A 15972-nucleotide genomic window follows, 5' to 3' on the forward strand; every position below is an offset into this window, starting at 1 on the left:
CTGAAGTGCTACTACTGTGCCATGGAGAAGACTCGCACAAGCTCTGAAATGATAGAAACAGCAAGTGAGCAAGCGAGTGAGCGAGAGAGAGAATAACTTAGATATGTGCAGCTTCTAGCCATTGCTGATATTTTGGACCCTCCAGAGATAACCAGCTGTTAGCTGAAAATCACTGAGTGACCTCAGTTGACATCATGTCTCGGTAGAGAAACACTTTTGTGAAATAGTCACTATTTCTGTGGATATTTATAGTGACCAGTAGGTCGCTATATCTCAGGGGGAAGCAGAGTTGTTGAATTTTGTATACACAATGGAATATTATTCAGCCATAAAAGAATAAAATCATGACATTGAAAATAAAATGGATGGAAGTGGAGGACATTATTTTAAGGAAAATAAGCCAGGCATAGAAAGACAAATATGTCATCACTCATACGTGGGAGTTAAAAAAAAAAAAATGAACTCATGGAGGTAAAGAGTAGAATGACAGTTACCAGAGGCTGCAAAGGGTAGCAGAGAAGGGGGGATAAAGTGGGGATGGCTAATGGGTATGAAAATACAGTTAGATGGAATGAATAAGATATGGTATTCAGTAGCAAAATAGGGTGACTGTAGTTAACAGTAATATATTATATAATTTAAAATAGCAAAAAGGGTAGAATTGGAATTTTCCTAACACAAATAAATGATAAATGCTTGAGATAATGCATACCCCAATTACCCTGATTTGGTCATTATATATTATATACCTATATCAAAATATCACATTTACCCCATAAATATATATAACTATTATATACTCATAATAATAATTAAAAAAACATGTTGGAAATGGGAAGGCTTTCCTAATTTTATTTTATTTGAAATACAAGCCCTAGAATGTATATTAATTCCCTGGAACTGCCATGTCTATTTGGGAAGAAAATGGGATTTTCCAAATTAATAGCACCTCATGTTTCATTTTCTTGTATAATACTGCTTAAAGAGAGCTTTTGTTTCTCAACTTCTAGATAGTCTGTAAAGCATGACCTCTGTAATAGTTTTATTGAAATGCTTAGCCTGAATTGAATCGTGGTGAAACAATTAGGTGTATCCATGTTGTAGGAATTCTAAAAAGTAACTGCCCTGGAATCTTCGAGATGCCAAAAGACACGTACATGTGGAGGAACTATTTCTAATAAAAGGAGCCTAACAACCGTCTTAGTCCATTTGGGCCACTCTAACAAAATACCAGAAACTGGGTGGTCTATAAATAACAGATATTTATTTCTCAAAGTTCTAGAGACTGGAAAGCACAAGACTAAAGCTCCAGCATATTTAGTGTTTGGTGAGGTTCCACTTTCTGGTTGATAGACGGCACCATCTAGTTGTGTCCTCACATAGTGAAAGGAGCAAATGAGCTCTCTTAGGCCTTTTACAAGGGCACTAAAAGCACATGCGAGCTCTGACCTCATGACCTAATCACCTCCCAAAAGGCTCCACTTCCTAACGCAATCACTTTGTGGGTAAGGATTTCAGCCTATTTGGGGGAGACAAACATTCAGAACAAAGCAAAAACCAAGTGCAATGCCTGTTTATTGATTAGATTCTGGTTTGGGTGTGGGAGGTGACAAGGACTATTTTCTTGACCAAACTTTAATGAGGCTGATCTGAGCTTACTTCTCAACTAGGAAGCCTTGTCCTTGGGCTGAAAAGCCCAGTTTTAGCAAATAATTGTGCTGAGTCAGCTTATTGATAATACCATTACCCTTGATACCTGTGGTATTATATATATACAGTGTGTGTGTATATATGTATTTTGTATGTGTGTGTGTATATATATATATATATATATATATATAAAGATTTTTTGTTTATGGTTCCTGGCTCATAATTCCCATAACCCTTGCTATAATTTGGGGACATTTTATGCCTCAGTCGCAAGCCTCAGAAAACAGATTCTGTCTTTCTGACCTTCCATTGCCCTCCCTCCACCTGCCCAAGGCAGGACTCTAGTCTAATTGTTGAGTCATAAGACAATTACTCCAGAGAGGGTCCTGCTTCATACCCTGGAGGAAGAAATGCTGCATGGAGAGACCAGAGGAATCTGAAAAGACAGACCTTGCTGGGCTTCCCCACTCAGTCTGTTAATATTAAATCAAAACCTTTTTGCCTAATTACATTTCTGCTTGGTTGTCACTCATGCCTATCCAATGAAGTCTCTATAAAAGGCCCAAGAGGACAGGGTTAGCAGAGCTCCCAGATAGCTGAACACATGGAGATTCCTGGGGGTGGTGCACCTGGGGAGGGCATGGAGGCTCAATGCCACTACCCACTATATCTTTCCCTATGCATCTCTTTGCGTCTATCCTTTGTAATATCCTTTATAATAAAATGGCAAACATAGGTGTTTCCCTGAGTTCGGTGAGCTACTCTAGCAAATTAATCAAACCCAAGGAGGAGATCGTGGGACCATCAACTTGAAGCTGATTAGTCAGAAGTTCCAGAGACCTGACTTGCTGCTGGTGTCTGAAGTGTGGGACAGTCTTGGGATGGAGCAATCAACCTGTGGAACCTGATGCTATTTCCAGATAAATAGTGCAGGAATTGAATTGAAGGACACTCAGTTGGTGTCTGTTGCAGAACTGATGGCTTGCTTGAAATAGGAAGAACCACCCCCCAACCCATCAATATTTGGTCACAGAAGTCTTCTGTGTTTATTGTTGTGCTGAGAGCAGAGGAAAAACAGTTTGAGTTTTTTGCCACAATATCTAATAAAGTTTCTCTTCCCCTACCCTTGATATCTAATCAAATTCTTTTTAGTAATTTTCTATTCACTGACTCTCACCTTGCCCTTTGGCTGTGAATCCCCAGCTTCCCTTGCTGTATTTGAAGTTGAGCTCAGTTCTGTACTGAAATCTCTCCCCCTACTGCAATGGCTCAAATTAAATATGTCTTGCCATTTTTAACAAGTGTTCAGTACTATTTCCTCTTAATGGGTGGAGGGCAGCTCTACAGAATATTTTTGTGAATTTGAAGAAATTTTAACACATATTGTATTTTAAATGTGATTATTGTTTCAGTATTTTGGGTGTGGTAATGGTGTTTTGTGTGTCTTTATCTTAGGAGATACATGTTGAATATATATATATATATATATATATATACACATATGTAGAATTTTAAGATATCTGAAACATAATTTCAAATGATTTATCTCCCCTCACAAATGTGTCCGTGTGTGTGTGTGTGTATGTGTGTGTATGAGTGTGTACATAGATAAAAATTATAGGAGCGCTCTCACTCTAGTATGCATCACTTGTCCTGTAGAATTGAAAATTTACAAAATAAACTGTTGAAGAAAACAATAGTCTCTTGAAAACTATTAATAGTTGTTTATTTCATGGAAAAACTTACGAACAAGAAAGGAAGAGAAACTGGATGCTTTCTTTTCATTTTATATCTTATTCATAATGTTTAGATTTTAAAAATAGCATTCACATATAACTTACTTCATCAAATATAATATGGCATTGATTCTAAGATGCATTATCTTATACACTTTTAAGAAAAAATATTCTGTCAAATAGACTATGACACAACAATTTAATGGTGATTGTGCATGACACAATGTTTTAATAATAATCCCACACTACACATGAATGGCTTATAATAATATCCTGTCATTGTAGTGGATTTTCTTTCATCTATTCCCAAGATATAAAAACTTATTTTGCCTTAAGATTCATTGCTTGTGGTGTGATTGGTAAACACTTTACACATGTGTCTGTAATAAAACTTAACAGAGCTTCATTTACTTGTGTGTTTCTTTCTTTAGTCTTTTAAGTAATCTGATTATTTCTTTGCAAGAAAAATGAAACTGAACTCTGTATTGGAAACTATACTTCCCCTTCAAATTAGATTTCAGGAATAAAGAATGTAATCACCCAGCTACTCAGAATTTTGCCACTAGACAGTCCTCAGCCGTAAGCTTTCTTCAGAATTGTCTTTGCTATAGACAGTTGCAACCTACACACTGGGAGAAAATATTTCCAAAACATATGTCTGGTGTGGGGTTAATATACAAAATTTGTAAGGAGCTAACACAACTCAGTAGCAAAAACAAAACAAAACAAAACAAAACAAAACAAAACAAAACAGAGACCTGATTTAAAAATGGACAAAAGACCTGAATAAATATTCCTCTATAGAAAAGACAAAAATGAGTATCAGTTATATGAGAAGGTGCCCAAAATCACTAATCATTAAGAAAATGCAAGTGAAACCCACAATGAGATATAACTCCAACCTGCTAGGATGCCTATTATTAAAATATAAATGACAAATGCTGGAAAGGATGGGAGAAGAGAGAAATCTTGTACACTGTTGATGGGAATGTAAATTAGTATAGCTATTATGGAAAACAGTATGGAGGTTCCTCAATAAAAATAAAACCATCATTTGATCCAACATTTCCAACTCTGAATATACATTTGAGGGAAATGAAATTATAATCTCTGGAAGAGATGTGCACCTCCATGTTCCTTGAAGCATTATTCAAAATAGCCAAGATATGTACATATATATATGATATACATGTGTGTACATGTATGCTTATTACAGCACTATTCACAATAGCAAAAAGTTGGAACCAACCCAAATGTCCATCAATGACAGACTGCATTAAGAAAATGTGGCACACATACACCATGGAATACTATGCAGCCATAAAAAAGGATGAGTTCATGTCCTTTGTGGGGACATGGATGAAGCTGGAAACCATCATTCTCAGCAAACTAACACAGGAACAGAAAACCAAACCGCATGTTCTCACTCATAGATGGGAATCGAACAATGAGAACACTTGGACACAGGGAGGGGAACATCACACATGGGGGCCTGTCGTGGGGTGGGGGGAGGGGGAGGGATAGCATTAAGAGAAATACCTGATATAAATGATGAGTTAATGGGTGCAGCACACCAACATGGCACATGTATACATACGTAACAAACCTGCACGTTGTGCACATGTACCCTAGAACTTAAAGTATAATAATAAAAATAAATAAATAAATAAATAAACTGTAGTTTTTTTAAACTCAGAAACTATATATATTCTCTTTCACTGTGTGGAAATGAGTGCAGAGTTTTGAAAAATAGATAATGATTATTCCCAGATGTTTACTCTTTCATACAAAATTTAGAGTCATTTTATCCAATCTTTAACTTACTTAATATTGGATTTTAACTGGAATCTTTCACTTCAAGTTGTTCAATCAATTGGCTGGCAAGTTGGAGCTGACTCGGAGTTCAGCTGAGTCTGTGAGCCACAGACTTTGGTTCCTCAGTCCCTCCTTAAGCGGGTCTCCCTGCATGGCTGCATGGATTTTCTCATGGTAAGTTGCCTGGATTCTGTGAAAAAGAAACGTGAACAAAACAAACAAAAGTGTTATGGCCTATGCTTGAAAATCACAAATTGTCACATTTGACAATCAAAAGCAGAATCAAAGTTACATTGTAAAAAGATTGTAAGAAGAGATTGTGGCATATGGCCATTTTTGGATATACATTCCAACACACAGATTTAAGGTCAAATTGGGTAAAACTCTCTTAAGATTCAACTAAAAAGTCAAATAATTTAGAATAGCCAAAAACACGGACATATAGAGGCATGGAAAAACTAAGAAGGAGCTTAGCATTCAAACATACCAAAACAACATGGTACTGGCAAAAGTATGAATAAATAGATCATTAGGACAGAAAGAGAGCCCAGAGGTAGATCCTTGTATATAATATTCAACCATATATAAAGCATTATTTTATTCAAATAGTGAAAGATGTTTCATTCAATAAATGGAATTAGCACAAGTTGTTATGTATCTGGGAGTAAAAACATAGAACTTCTATGGAATATCATATTCGGAAATAAATTCCAGATATATTAAATCTGTAAATGTAAAATCTAAAGCGATAACATATTTCGATATTTTAGATTATATATACAACCAACAACCTGGGAGGGGAGAATTTTCTAAGACAGGAAACACAGAAGCTATAAAAGAAAAGAAAGAAATGCTTGGCTATAAAAAATAATTTTTTTCTATGACAGCAGATACAATATAAAAAGTCAAAAGATAAATGATAAATCAGGAAAAATTGTATGCAAAACAGGGGACAGAACTTTTTTACTGAAAAGGTACACATTTTTCTAGTTAAAAAAAGACAAAAAGCTCAATAGAAAAATGAGAAAAATAGCAATAACTATTGCTCTCCTAGGTAAGCATTCCTGGTAAGGATCTGTGAAAAATGATACTCTTATTCATTAGCAGTAGATTTATAAATTTTTATAATCTGTTTGAAAAGGTAAGCTTGTTAGAGCTATAAAAATTAAATGGAAATATACCCTCATCCCTCTGCCACTCTTAATGTACTTGGTTCTCCCTCCTTCCTCCCTTTTCTGTCTGTCACTTCCTCCCTCCCTTTCTCTCTCCTTTTCCCCCTCTTTTGCTCTCTTCTCTCATTCTCTTGGTCTATTTCTCTTTATCTTTTCTCTTTCAGCGATTATACATCAGGGAATCTATGTAATAGAAATACATTCACATAAGGAAAAATGCAGCACTTTTCATATTCGTAAAACACAGGAAGAAAACAATGTGATTTTTTTTCTAAGGTGGTGAATTGGAGGCAATGTTAGCATGCCTCTCCCACTTGGAAAGACAAAATATGGCATAGAGATTCACACTATAAACGTTATTCCAAGAAGTAACACAGGAATTTAACTGGAAAACTGAAAGAAACCACAGACCCTTTGAAAGAAGCATCAGGCTGCAGCTTAGACTGTGAGCCAGGCAAAAAACTGCAAAGTCGCCAGAGTGTGAGAGGGAGACGACTGCCTCCAGGATATACAGCCCCACTGGGGAAACTGACAATACAGCCCACAAGGGAAGGTCTTAATCCTACCCAGCACTGGAATTGATTTAGGGAGCAGCAGGGAATATAAAAGTAGGAGCAGCAGCAGAAAGAGCCTTGTGGGCATTCCTTGTCTCCAGCACAGACCAAGGGAAGCCATTCCCAATTCTTTGTCACAGGGGACTTTTTGGAAGTCAGCTAGCTAACTCAGTCAGTGGTCACAGGTTGAGAAAAGCTTCCAACTAAAATACTTGCTATAATCTTGATTGGGGGCAAACTTCCTTGGCTGGAACCAGGAGACAAGCAGGAAGTGTACTGCAGCCATGAGTATAGGAGCTGGGTGTCCTGGCCTTGCAGGTGGACTGGGAGGGGTGTGGCCTGAAAGCTGAAGTTGCCATCTCTGAAGGAAAGTTTATGGTTTGGTGCAACTTTGAGTTCTGAGCATAGACTGCCTGGAAATTAGCTATCTGCTGCTAGCAGAACACTGCAGGTGTGAGACATGCATTGCCAAGTGTGTAGGAGATGGATGGGGCTTACAGCCACCTGCTACTCCCCACTCCCTGCATGAGCTTTTCTGTGCAGCAGGTGCAGCTATTCTTCTCCCTAAAAAAGTACTCCAGTGGCCAGAGAACCACCCTCCCTACCCCCAAAAAGGCTGCTGCCTGTCCTGTATGTGGAAAGCCAGAGCACAGACTTGCCTGACTCAGCCCCCATCTGGCTTTGTCCCTCCACCTGCCCTGGTAGCTTAACACACACACACACACACACAAACACACACACACACACACACACACAATTTTGGGAGGTCTGTAACCCAACCCACCACTCGAGAAACCAGAATACCTCCCTACGTAATATAAGGCAAGCCCAAATTTCAATGCTATTACCACAGCTGGGGCTTTTTTTCAAGTGCCACCCCCTGGCTGGAGGCCAACTGATACAGTCCATTACAGCACCTGCAGGTAGAATAACACTGCACCTAGAAAGGAGAAAACTTGTGGGTGACCTCAGCTATCACTATTGCCTGCACCACCCTGGCAGGAAGTCCTGAGTTTGTTCACATTACCAGTTCATTACTACTAAAACTGGCATTTGAGGAAAAATCACACTAAGGCTAATTATAACCAAGAATCACAGAGTCTACACCACTCCCCTGCCACCCCTATCAGAGCTGGCGCTGGTAGTCAGTACTGGGAGACTTGAAGATGGTCACATCACTGGATATCTTGTAAACATTCCCCAGCACCAACCTAGAGTGTGACAGCCCAACTGGGTGGCTAAGCCCAGAGGAGCATCAGTATTCATAGTAACCTGGCTCTCAGGGACACCCCATGGGACAAAAGAATCCAGACAGCAGGACTTAAGTCTGCTTAAGAAGTTTCAGGAGAGGCACAGTTGTAGTCCTGGGCTCAGTGGGTAAAGCCTGTAACTCTATCCCAACAGTCAGGCAGCCCCTGTGATCATGAAGGGTCTTGTAGAAGGGAACTTCTTTTTCCTCATTCACCACTAAAGACACAGCTATGGCTTCCCCCATGAGAGGTCAGTGTGTGTGCATGTATGTGTAGACAGCCTTTGTGGAACACTTCAGGGTGACTGCATGGCCAAAGGAGGAGCATCCTCCAGGTTCAGGCTTGCACAAGAACTAAAGCCACAATGCCTCTCTACTTGGAAAATCAACATTCTTGCAGATGTAAAGAGGTGGCTGTGTAATCTGAATAGCCGGAACACTAGGTCAGAAGTGTGTCTGTGAGATGGATCACTTTGCTAGTGGCCTGAGAGGGGAGGTGAGTTTGTTCCAACCCTTCCCCCTGACAAGAACCCAATGCATTCTACTGAGAGCTTCCCGAGGCATGTCTGTCAGTGCTTGGATCTTTGCCCACCATTACATATTTCAATTAGCTTTAGCCACAAACAGTTTCTACTCAGGGACACCACAGCTACTAGCCTGAAACCTGAACTATACAATGCAGTAAATGAAATCCTAGGGGAAAAATGAATAGATGTACACCATGGGGGAATGAGATATGCTTCAAGAGACCTCTGTCATTCCAATCGTGTAGGAAACAGTGAACTTGCTCAAACACTGAACACACTGCTAATATAACCAGCACCATACAAAGACTCTGTAACCAAAAACCACATACAGTCTTCATCCCTGAAAGCATAAAGAGCCAAATTAAGCTACAACAAACTAAAAGCATTAAAGTAATATAATTAAGGCAAAAAGATTACATGAAGCACAGACAAATCAAAAATAAACTCAACAATAATTAGAAGAAATACTACTAATATAATGTAATATAATAATTATAAAAATAATTATAAGACACATTTAGGGAATTACAAAATGCAGTGGAGAGTATTAACTATGAACTAAAACAAGTAGAAGAAAGAATTTCAGAGCACAAAAGCAAGGCTTTCAAATTAACCCAATTAGACAAAATTAAAGAAAAAAGAGTCAAAATAAATGAACAAAATCTTCAAGAAATATGGGATAATGCAAAAAGGCCAAAACTAAGAATAATTGGCATTCTTGAGGGAGAAGAGAAAGCAAAATGTTCAGAAAACTTATTTGAGGAAATAATTGAGGAAAACTTTTTTTTAGCTTGCTAGAGATTTACATATTCAAGCACAAGAAGCTCAAAGAACTCCTGGGAGACTGATTGCAAAAAGGACATCATGAAGGCTTATTGTCATCAAGCCATCTAAAATCAACATAAAGGAAATAATTCAGAGAGCAGTGAGACAAAAGCATCAAGTAACCTATAAAGGAAAACCTCTCAAATTAAAAGCAGTCTTCTCAGCAGAAACCATACAAGCCAGAAGGGACTGGGGTCTCATCATTAGTCTCCTTAAACAGAATAGCTGTAAGCCAAAAATTTTGTGTTCAGCAAAACCAAGTTTCATAAATGAAGGATAAATAAAATCATTTTCAGACAAACAAATGCTGAAGGACTTGTCACTACCAAACTAGCCCTACAAGAAATGTTAAAAGGGGTTCAAAATCTTGAAATGAAAGTTTGATATGCACCAGACTAGAACCTCCTGAAAGCATAAAACTCACAGGGCCTACAAAACAATAACACAACGAAAAAAACATATCTAGGGAAAAATTAACATAATTACTAGAACAGTATCTCATATCTCAACATTGACATTTAATGTAAGTGGCCTAAATACTCCACTTAAAAGGTACAGATTGGCAGAATAGATTAAAAAAAAAATCAAAACCAAATATCTGTCATCTTCAAGAGATTTACCTAACATGCAAGGATTTACATAAAGTCAAGATAAAGGGGTAGAAAGAGATACTCCATGCAAATAGAAATCAAAAGCAAGCAGGAATATCTAGTTTTGTATCAGATAAAACAAACTTTAAAGGAACGCAAGTAAAAAAAAAAGACATTATTATATAATGATAAAAAATCAATTTAACAAGAAAGTATTACAATCTTAAATTTATATGCACCTAACACTGGAGCACCCAGATTTATAAAACAATTACTACTAGACCTAAGAAAAGAGATAGACAGCAACACACTAATAGTGGAGGACAACAACACTCCACTGACAGCACTACACCGATCATTGAGACAGAAAGTCAACAAAGAAATACTGGGCTTAAACTACACTCTAGGACAAGTGGACCTAAAGATACTTACAGAACATTTTACCCAAGAACTTCAGAACATACATTCTTCTCATCAGGACATGGAACATTCTCCAAGATAGACCAAATTATAGGCTACAAAGTAAGTATCAACACATTTTAAGAAATCAAATAAATATCAAGTAACTTCTCAGACCACAGTGAAATTAAATTAGAAATCAATTCCAAAAAGACCCTCAAAATGGTAGAAATGCATGGAAATTGAACAATTTGCTCCTGAATGATTTTTAGGTTAACAATGAAAACAAAGTGAAGATTAAAATAAATGATAATTAGCTGGGTGTGGTGGCATGCACCTGTAATGTCAACTGCTCCAGAGGCTGAGGTGGGAGAATCGCCTGAACCTGGGAGGCAGAGGTTGTGGTGAGCCAAGATCATGCCACTGCACTCTTGCCTAAGCAAAAGAGAGTCCATCTCCAAAAATAAATAAATAAATAAATGATAAGAGTGACACTTAAAAATTTTTTTTTAATGCCCACAGTGTAAATAGTGACACAAGATATCGAAATTTCCCAGAAACAGCAAAAGCAATGCTAAGGTGAAAATTTGAAGTGCTAAATGCCTACATCAAAAAGTTTAAAAGATCGCAAATTGACAACCAAATGTCACACATTAAAAACTAGAGAAACAAGAGCAAACTAAACCCAAAGCTAGCAGAAGAGAAGAAACAACAAATATCAGAGAATAACTAAATGAATTTGAAACAAAAAAATACAGATCAATAAAATAGAAAGTTGGTTCTTTTACAAGATAAACAAATTTGATAGACCACTAGATAGATTAACCAAAAATAGAAGAATCAAATACCTTCAATTAGAAATAAAAATGAAGACATAACAACTGACACCACATAAATGCGAAATATTATTTGAGACCATTCTGAACACCTTTATACACACAAACTAGAAAATCTAGAGAAAATGGAAAAACTCCTGAACATACAACCCTTCTAGATTAAATGAAGAAGAAATAGAAACCCTGTACAGATAAATAACAAGCAATGTGATGAAATCAGGAATTTAAAAATTGCCAAAAAAACAGTCCATTAGCAGATAAATTCATGGTTGAATTCCACCAGACATTCAGAGAAGAATTGGTACCAATCCTACTGAAACTATTCCAAAAGATTGAGAAAGAAACAATTCTCCATGGCTTATTCTCTGAAGCTAGTATCACCCTGATACTTAAACCAGAAAAGGACAAAACAACAACAAAAAGGAAATCTACAGACTAATATTTCTGATGAACATAGATGCAAAAATCCTCAACAAAGTACTAGCTAATTGAATTCAACAGCACATCAAAAAGATAATACACCAAGATCAAGTGGGTTTCATCCCAGGGATCCAAGGATACTTTAATATATAAAAGTCAATAGATTTGATACATCAGATTAAAAAGAAGTAAAAATATAAACCATATGATCAACTCAATAGAAGCAGAAAGACTTCAGTAAAATTCAGCATCTCTTTATAATAAAAACTCTGAACAAACTAAGCATAAAAGGGACTTACCTCAAAATAATAAAGGCATATATGACAAAACTACAGCCAGATTCATACTCAATGGGGGAAACGTTGAAAGCATGAACAAACCAGACTGGAACAAAACAAGGATGCCCACTCTCACCACTTCTATTCAACAGACTACTGGAGTCTTAGCCAGAGCAATCAGACAAGAGAAAGAAATAAAGGGCATCCACATTGGATAAGAGGTAGTCAAACTATCAGTGTTTGTGAATAATATGACTGTATACATAGGAAACTCTAATGATTCCTTCAAAAGAAACTATTAATAGAGACAAAGAAGGACATTATGTACATAATTATAACAAACTCAATTCAATAGGAAATTATAACAATTATAGACATATATGCACCAACATCAGATGTCCTAAATATATGGAGCATAGATTGACCAGAATTGAGGGAAGAAATACACATCACTACAGTAGTAATAGGAGACTTTAGTACCTCATTTACAATATTGTACAGAAGAACCACCCATAACTTCCATAAAAAACTAGAAGACTCAAAGAAAAACTACTATTGGCCAATTGAAACTAACAGAGATATATAAAAATTCACTCAAAAATAGCAGCATACATTTTTTCTCAAGTGTTCAAGAAATAATACCGAGGATAAACAAAAAGAGAGTCTTAATAGATTTTAAAAGATTTAAATTGTATTACGTATCTGTTTTGATCACAATGGAATAGAACTAAATCAAAAGCAGAAAAAAATTGAAAATCTATAAATATGTAGAAATTAAACACAGTTTTAAACAACCAATGGAACAAAGAATAAATTATAAGGAAAATTAAAATATATCTTGAAATGAAAATAAAAACTCAACATATCAAAACTTATGGAATGCAGTGAAAGTAGTACTAAGAGGTGCATTTATATCTGAAAATGCTTTTATTAAAAAATAAGATATCAAATCCATAGCCTGAATATATATCTCAAGGAACTAGAAGAAGAACAAACTAAACACAAAGCTAGCAGAGGAAAGGATATAATAACAATTAAAGCAGAAATAAATAATTGAAAAACAATCGAGAAAACTGATGAAACCAAGAACTGGTTCCTCAAATAGATCAGCAAAATTGACAAAACTTTAGCTATATTGACTAAGAAAAATATAAATGTCTCAAGTAACTGAAAACAGAAATGAAAGCAGATAGTAAGACTGCTTTTATAGAAATAAAAAAGAGAACATAAATTTTTGTATGGTAAACTACATGAAATGAACAAATTCCTAGAAAACCACAAATATCAAAACTAAATTACTAAGAGATAGAAAATCACAAAAGACTTATTAGTAGTCAGGTGATGGCATCAATAATTACAAACATCCCAACAAGAAGAAGACCAGGAGAACATAATTTCACTGGTGAAGTCTAGGAAACAATTAAAACATTGACACTAACATCCTTTAAAATTTTCCAAAAATGAAAGTGTAGAGAGCACTTCTAAATGCATTCTGTTGGTCTAGCATTATCCCAATATCAAGGCCAGAAAAAGATACCATAAAATAAGAAAACTATAAACCAAATTTCTAATAAATACTGATGCAAAAGTCCACAATAACATAGTAGCTAACAGAATTCAATAGCACACTAAAAAGATTATACATGTATACAGTTGACACTTGAACAACATGGAGGTTGTTCAAGATGTAACTGTATTCCTAGGATAAAGGGAAGGTTCAACATAGAAAAATGAACTAAGCTGAGAACCAAATTCAGAATGCACTCTCATTCAGAATTGCCGCACAAGAATAAAAGATCTAAGAATACATCTAACCAGGTAGGGGAAACATTTCTACAATGAGAATTAAAAAACAATACTCAAAGAAACCAGAGAAGACAAAAATAAATGGAAAAACATTCTATGCTCATGGATTGGAAAAGACAACATTAATAAAATGGTCATACTGCCCAAAGCAATTTACAGATTCAGTGTTATTCCTACCAAACTACTTATGATATTTATCACAGAATTAGAAAAAAAAGTATTTTAATATTTATGTGAAACCAAAAAGAACCTGAATAGCCAAGGCAATCCTAAGCAGAAAAGACAAAGCTAGAGGTATCACATTACCTGACATCAAAATACAGCACAGGGCTGCAATAACCAAAACAACATGGTACTGGTACAAAAACAGACACAGAAACCAATGGAACAGAATATAGACCCCAGAAATAAAGCCACACACCTACAACCACCTGATTTTTAACAAAGTTGAGAAAAACAAGCAATGGTAAAAGGACTTCAATATTCAATAAATGGTGCTGGGATAACTGGCTAACCATGTGCAAAAAATTGAAATTGGATAAATTCCTGATGCCATATACTAAAGTCAACTCAAGATGGATTAAAAACTTAAATGGAAAACCTAAAACTATACAAACCCTGAAAAATAACCTGGGAAATACCATTATGGATATAGGATCTGACAAAAATTTTATGATAAAGATGCCAAAAGCAATTGTAACAAAAACAAAAGTTAACAAATGGGACCTAATTAAACTAGAGAGCTTCTGCACAACAAAATAAACTATCAACAGAATAAACAGACAGTCTACATAATGGGAGAAAATATTTGCAAACTATGCATGTGACAAAGGTCTAATATCTAGAACCTATAAGAAACTTAAATTTAAAAGCAAAAAACAAACAGCTCCATTAAAAAGTGGACAAAGAACACAAACAGCCCCTTTTTAAAAGACATAGACACAACTAACAAGTATATAAAAAAAGGTCGACATCACCGATTATTAGAAAAATGTAAATCAAAACCACAATGAGATAGCATATCACATTAGTCAGAATGGTTATTATTTAAAAGTCAAAAAATAACAGATGCTGACAAGGTTGTGGAGCAAAGGGAATGCTTATACACTGCTGATGGCTATGTAAATTAGCTCAGTCTTTGTGGAAAGGAGTTTGGTGATCTCCCAAACACTATAAGTAGAATTACCATTTAACCCAGCAATTCCATTATTAGGTATATACTAAAAGGAATATAAATTGCTCTACCATAAAGACACAAAGACATATGCATGCATATATTCATCACAACACTATTCAAAATAGCAAAGAATGGAATCAACCTAAATGCCCATCAATGGTAACTGGATAAAGATAATGTGGTACGTCTACATCATGGAATACTATTAGGTTAGTACAAAAGTAACTGTGATGTTTGCCATTGAAAGTAATGGCAAAAACTGCAATTACTTTTGCACCAACCTAATATACACTTATAAAAAAGAATGAAATTATGTCCTTTGCAGCAACATGGATAGAGCTGGAGGACATTATCCTAAGTGAACTAAAACAGGAACAGAAAACCAAATACCACATGTTCTCACTCATAAGTGGGAACTAAATATTGAGTCCATATAGGCACAAAGAAGTGAACAGTAGGCACCAGGGACTACTAGAGGGTGGAGGAAGAAAGCAAGGTGAGTAACAAAAAACTACATATCAGGTGATACCCTTATTACCTGGGTGGCAAAATAATCTGCACAGCAAACCCCCATGACACAATTTCCCCATATAACAAACCTGCTCAAGTACTCCTTAACCTAAGTTACAAAAACAAACAAACAAACAAACAAACAACGCATTGGAAACTTAATCCTTATTGCAACAGTGTTGGGAGGTGAGAACTAATGGAAGCTGTTTAGATCAAGAGAACTCCACCTTCATGAATGCCTTATTGCTGATTATAAAAGGGCAAGTTTATATTTTGCTCTCTCCCATTATCTCTTTGCCCTTCCACCATAGAATGATGCAGTGAAAACACCATCAACAGATACTAACTCCTGTATCTTGGACTTCCTAATCTCTGAACTGTTTGGAAATAAATGTCTTCATATGTTATCCTGTCTGTTATATTCTTAT

Source organism: Pan paniscus, chromosome X (assembly GCF_029289425.2).
Source record: "Pan paniscus chromosome X, NHGRI_mPanPan1-v2.0_pri, whole genome shotgun sequence".
In the NCBI taxonomy this organism is placed as follows: Eukaryota; Metazoa; Chordata; class Mammalia; order Primates; family Hominidae; genus Pan; species Pan paniscus.